Source organism: Pyrgilauda ruficollis, unplaced genomic scaffold, assembly GCF_017590135.1.
Source record: "Pyrgilauda ruficollis isolate IOZ18807 unplaced genomic scaffold, ASM1759013v1 scaffold33, whole genome shotgun sequence".
NCBI lineage: Eukaryota > Metazoa > Chordata > Aves > Passeriformes > Passeridae > Pyrgilauda > Pyrgilauda ruficollis.
Window position 1 is genome coordinate 6,468,355 of NW_024524711.1, and position 6,302 is coordinate 6,474,656.

Here is a 6,302-nt window from a genome sequence, read left to right on the forward strand (position 1 = left end):
CAAGGAAAAAGGTAGTGTTTTGCAGGGTGCTTGCATGGTGGAAAATGCAATAGGCAAGGTTGCAAGAGGCAAAAAACACTCAGCTTGCCACTAAGCTTCAGGTAGATTCTTTGAAATTGAAACAAGGCACCAGCATGTTCATGTGAACATGAAAGCATGTGTAATGTACTTAGTTGGTCAAAAATGGAATATTACTGACCTCACAGAGGAGGGCCTTCACATTTTACTAGGTCAAAGGAAAGTAAATTATCCACAGGAAAATATGCCCTCATGTTTACTATTCAAGAAAATATCTTCTCACAAGCCTCACCAGCTCGAGTCAACATATGCCTTTCATGCCAAGACAAAAAATTCTTCCTATTACATGCAGATGATGAATCAAAATACCAGGCTCTGCTGGGTCTAAGTGTCTTTTAGTAGGTTTTTCATAAGACCAATGGTTGGAAGCTGTCTGCATAAACGCTGTTGGGAAGCTGTGAGAAATAATCTCTACTGCAGTTGTTTCTGTCTCTTTTAAGAAGATCCATACATGGATCTTTAGGCATGTGTGCATTAGAACCACAGGCACATTAAACTGTAGTCAGAGGCATCACAGATATTCTTACAGATATCGGCTGATAGGCATCCATGGTGTTTGTTTGACCCAGATACCAGAATGCTTCCTTGGGCACACAGACTTCAGAAAATACAATGTTCAGTAAGACCTGGAATGTGTAACTGCTGTTAAAACAATCTCACATGCAGAAGTACAACAGAAATAAAGCTTCCTTGCTGCATGAATGTGCAATGCTGAATTGAGCACACAAGACTTTTAGAGATACTATTCTGATATGGTCAATATTTATCCTCTGAGAAGAGGTGGGTAGACAATCTGGTTGTGAGATTTGGGGAAAGGAGGAGAACTCTGAGCTAGAATTGCAGAGTGAGAAAAGGAATTGTGAGAGATAGATTGGCAAAAAACTAACTAGAAAAACACTAATAGAGCAGAGTGCAGCATGGATGAAATAGTTTCCAGAAACTGGAGGGACTAAGCATTTATGTGTCTGCAATCCTATGGCTGCTACTACCCAGAAAGTCTTGGGAGTGTCCTGCTGAATCCTCTCCAATACCATTTTGAGAATCTGATAAGTGACTATTGTTACTTTTTGCCTAAAACAGAGAAGCCCGAGTATAATTATGCAGAGGGTGTGTGCTTTGCCACAAACATGCCTGGGGTGTTTCATGTTGTGACGACATGTTTACAATTCTGTAATCTTCATCCTATATAATTTTAAGGATTTTTTTTTTGTAATGCTAAACACTAACGAGTGCTCTGACTGCTCAAATCATAAGAAAGAGATGAATGATACATCCCATTTCCTTTCTGGCTGTTGTGGGTTGGAACAGCACTGCACTGTTTTTGGTAGCCCAGTATGCCTGCTTTGCCACTGAACCTGCCTGGCACTGTATTCAGAAAACTCTGAGCTTTTCCCAGCCTCATCTCAGATCCTCTTCCAGTTCTAGCACAGGTAAGAGAGGGTTAAATCTTCTCTTCTCTTCTCTTCTCTTCTCTTCTCTTCTCTTCTCTTCTCTTCTCTTCTCTTCTCTTCTCTTCCTTTTCTGTATGGCTGAAGCTGTTCAGTATTCATTTTCTTAGAAGTGGGAGGACTTCAAAAAGAATGTTGAATGGCAGCTGGGCAGAAAATAGATAACGGGTAGAAATACTGTGGGCTTTGCTCTTCTGAGGCTCTAGGAAGGAACACAAACAAGAATTCAGTACTAAGTCAGCAAACTTAAATTATTATTTATAATTAGCCTTTTCAGGTAAGACTTCTCTGTGCACCAAAGAACACTGATAAATGTGGTTTTCATTTGCAAACAGCTTTTTGATTAACTGATGGTGTGAGAAGGTTATATACCTGAACTTCATACAGAGGAAGAAGAAGAGAAATAGGAGAGAGAGAAAAAAAGTATAATGGGAGATTGGGGAAATATAATTGTTAATGACAAGGAACAAGGACAGAATTTATGGAAAGCAGTAAATTCTGGAAGAGCAGGGAAAAAACCTAGGGGATAATCCAAGGAGGGAGGAGACAAACTAGGGGAGATTGTGGAGGAGTGACTGCTGAGATGATAGGGTGGAAGGTGAGAGACATGCATAGAGCTGGAGGTGGGAGGAGATTCTCAGAGAAAGAAACAGGGGTAAAAGGAAGCACATGCAGAAAGGAAGGCAGAAGTCTGGCAACAAGCTGGAGGCTGCAGCTGTGAAAGGCACACAGGAAGCAATCAACAGGACTCCAAGAATATCAAAGGTAGAACAACAGCATTTACAGCATAACAGGATAGGTCAGAAAATATCCAGATTAATGAAAATTTCAGGAATATTTTTTAATTCTTAACTTTTCCTTATCACTTGATTTTCTGTCTAACTTTAGAGAAGCAGAAATTTCATCAGTTAAGAGGTTTATGCCATGGAGTGTCCCTTGAGTTAGTACATATGGAGTTTTATAGCACCTGTCATAATGACTCACCTCCAGGTTCCTGATAATCCTCTGAGACAGCTATTATCTTGAATATGACTTGGCAGACAGACTGATAACTGTTGCTATTTGCTGTAACTTTCTCAAAGGAGGTCCTCTATAGGTTGTTCAAATAAAAAATAATACCACGCTTAATTATTAATAATTTAAAAATTTTAGAAAAGTATCAGCCCTGCTATGATAAAAGGATTTAGCAAAGATCCAAAAAGACAGGCAGAGGAGGCAATAGCCCTGCCACTTGGCTCAGATGTTTATTTAGACAACCAGGTTGTGAATCAAAGCCTGTGGAAATATTATTGAGAGTCCTATGAATTTGGACAGCTGTACTCACAGCTGAGATCCCTCATCTTGACCTGTCTCTATGCTTGGTGTAAATAAATACAATAAACCCAAATCTGAAGAATTATCTCTGATATGACACGTATTATTTGGCTTCTAGTACTTTGTGGGGATTAAATGGGATTAGTCCATGTTTGCAAAGAGTTACTGCAAAGTCAATGAAATTTGTTCTGGATTGGCAACAGGACCTGACACATTGCCTCCAAATTCTGGGCTATTGCAGAGGCTGAAGGGACCAGAGGCAAAGGCTGGTCCCGAAAGGATTTTTTAGAACTGGTCTCCCTTGTAAAGCATAAGTGTTGAGAGGGTAAATATCTTGGGCTCAGAGGTTTCATAATTCCTTATCACTTGAGACAGCTCACCTACAAGGGAGTTTAAAAGGTCTGTGCAACTTTCTGTTTGTGGCTGATACAAGATCAGCTGGGTGGTGGGGCACTGGGCAGCAGGGTTTCTTAGGGGTGCTACAGCAACTCTGATTTTCTCTAAATAAGGAGGTAAGTTTGCATGCTCTTCTGCACCTCTGCACTTCCTTGTGGCAAGAGTTGTGAGAGCAGCTCTCCCTCCCTACAGGTACGTGACCCTGCTCCTGGGCTAGAGGCAGAGTCTTAACACACAGCTGGATATTCTATAAACTTCTTGTAAGTGTATTATTGCATCCTATAACTTGCAAAATGCTTCTAATTGCTAGTTATTGAAAACAAAGAGAGTTGTTATTTAGCCTCTATTTATTGACTGTTCATAAATCCAAGAAAAGTCAATTCACTAAAATTTATAAAGACTAAATATACTGGTAATCAAATTATTTCATTTGCGTATTGTGAATATTGCTAATATTTCACTGTACATTGCAATTAGAAATAAATATAATGAAACTTTAACTGCAAAAAATGTATTAATAATTTGCCTGTTGATCATTATCTTGTATATGAAAGTCTATTATATAAGTCTATTATATATTATATATATTATAATTATAACATAATTGTATATGTTAAAAAATATGAGCAGAGATATCAAGCTTGTGGCTGTGTATATTTTTAATAACTGTGATATAAAATAATATAGGAAAGCTACTCTAATGATTATTAATTATGGGAGTTATATCATTATTAATTAGAGGAAAAAAGTATATATATGCATTTCTGTGTAGTTTTAAAACTATAATTTGTGTGCATATATATAAATATATAATAATAAATAATGCTAGAACCAGGGCACAGGAAATATTTCTCTGCCTGTCCTGAGAAGTCCTGACCCCCAGGGGAATACTGTTTTTAACCTTCGTCCATGGAGAAAGCTTCCAAGACTTTGGGTTGAACTGGAATCTATGAGTGTGTGAAATAGATACTAATGTAGTTTATCACAGGGTGAAAAACGTAGAGATTTGTGTTTTTAGTATGGAGTTAGATAGAAGACAAGATGGAGGACTTTGGGCATTGTTTTATCTCCTTCTTGTGCTTCATCTACTCCATTTTCTGCAGTGTTGGTAGCACAGGGCCATTGGTTAGAAAGAACCACAATGCAGATGTTGTGTGGACAGACAAATAATTAGTTACTGGTAGAAAGATAGAAATAAAATACATTCTAACAGTTAATTGGACAAAATAGCTTTAAAAGACCTTGAACCTGTGTGTCTTGTGAATTTTGGTGCCTTCTCCTCATATGCTAAGTCTGAAATGTAGACAGCGTGCTGAACTTTTGATAAGAGAAAAATAAACCGCAACCTGAAAACCAAAAAAAAAAAAGTCCCATTTGTCTTTCATTCCTGGCACAGAACTTTTTAGGGGTCTCCCCATCAGGGGGATCCTCGGTGGGGGAAGTGTTCCACAATATAATATATAATAAATATGCTGATGTAACATAATTTATATATGGAAGTCCTGAGATCAGCCCAATAAATATAGCATAATCATATGTTATTTTAGTGATTTATTTTCTTGACAATTGATACAATAGGTATAATTACTCAATGATTTTTTTTAACTTGGCAAAAATATCCTACTCATAAAAAATGTGTAGTCTCTAGTTGCTTAGTTGTTTTTTTTTTCTGTCCTCAAGTGAGACTTCAAAAACATGTATATAATTGAGACAACCAGGAAAATGAATAGAAATGTAAGGGGTTTGGGTTAAATTACTGTATTTTGAAACTACTTTTTTTTTTTTTTTTCTGTAACTGATAGTTATATGCATATTTCTGTAACATGTTTTCATCTGAAAGAATAATGCCATATCTTATGACTGAAAATTACATGATCTGAGAAGTTCAGGGTATCTATTAGTTCCCTCATCAATTTACTGCTAGTGCACAGAAATCACTGCTAGTACTTTTTCTACTGCTCTGTTCTTCATAGTGTTAATATTTCTCAATACACTGTGATATTACACAATTTTTCATAATCTCTTTATATCTTCAGCTGCTGCCAAGGAATCTCCTATGGCAAGGGTAATTTTATTTTTCGGTGTCAGGGTTTTTGGTTTTTGTCTGTGTGTGTGAATTACGTACAATTTGTTTACTGAGGTAATAAAATATCTTCTTAAGAAAAATATGAAGAAAAGGGGGAAAAAAAATTTCTTTTTTGTTTCACAAGAGGCTTTTCTCGATTCCAGCCACTGATTCTGATTCCCTAAGTGGAGTTGGCAGCTGCCCTAGGGGTAGCTTCAGTAAAACTTTCTTCTCCTGCTGGACTGATGGGGAGCAGGGCTTTCCCCAGCAGTAGACTGATGGTTTGGCTTTGGTGTTTGAGGCTGGACTGAAGGTCCAGGGAAGAACTTCTGTACATCGGTCAGAGCAAGGACATGTCTCCAGGTCTGGAACATGTAAACTGAAAGATAAGGGTGTCAGTCATTTGACAGGTCTTCAATACTTGAGAAGTCACCAAGAAGTTGACCTTAAACTTAGGTTTTCACAATTGGAAAAATCCCCTGTACATACGTTGCTCCTAATTATTACAGAGACAAAATTACAGTGTAGCTGTTAGGCAAAAATTAACATAAGTGCTACCCAGTCATTCTTCAAAACCACTGACATTGTCTGGGATGATTCACTATGATGACTATTTCTCAACCAGGTATTGCACTAGTGAAAGATTTTAGAATTACTCCATTATTCTGTGACTTCTGATCTAAGGAGAAGAGTTTTGCAAGAAGTGGAATATATCCAAGTAGGGACAAGTTTTATTAAATTTCTCCAGACTTTCAGAAGATGTTTGCTTTAAAATTTTTTGTCTCCTGGCATTGGAGTCTCCTCTCTGGTGCCCTCCCTGTGATGTCTAAGACTTTTTTTTTTTTTTTCTCAGTAGCATTACCTTATTACATTTCAGGGCCTGACCCACTTCAAATGTCACAGATCCAGGGGAGTAAAAAAGACTGGAAGGAAGAATCTGCTATTGCAGGACACCCAAGATAAGAAGACACTAAGAAAGCCAGCCTGACAGTAATAGAATT

The 6,302-nt window shown here is 37.6% G+C and overlaps 1 long non-coding RNA gene across 1 annotated transcript; it reads left to right on the forward strand.

The window, feature by feature from the left end:
- Nucleotides 1-2,216: 2,216 nt before the first annotated feature.
- Nucleotides 2,217-6,302, forward strand: LOC121357439. The gene is made up of 3 exons (XR_005955732.1): nucleotides 2,217-2,291; nucleotides 3,429-3,496; nucleotides 6,179-6,302. It is a non-coding gene; the product is annotated as an uncharacterized LOC121357439 (long non-coding RNA).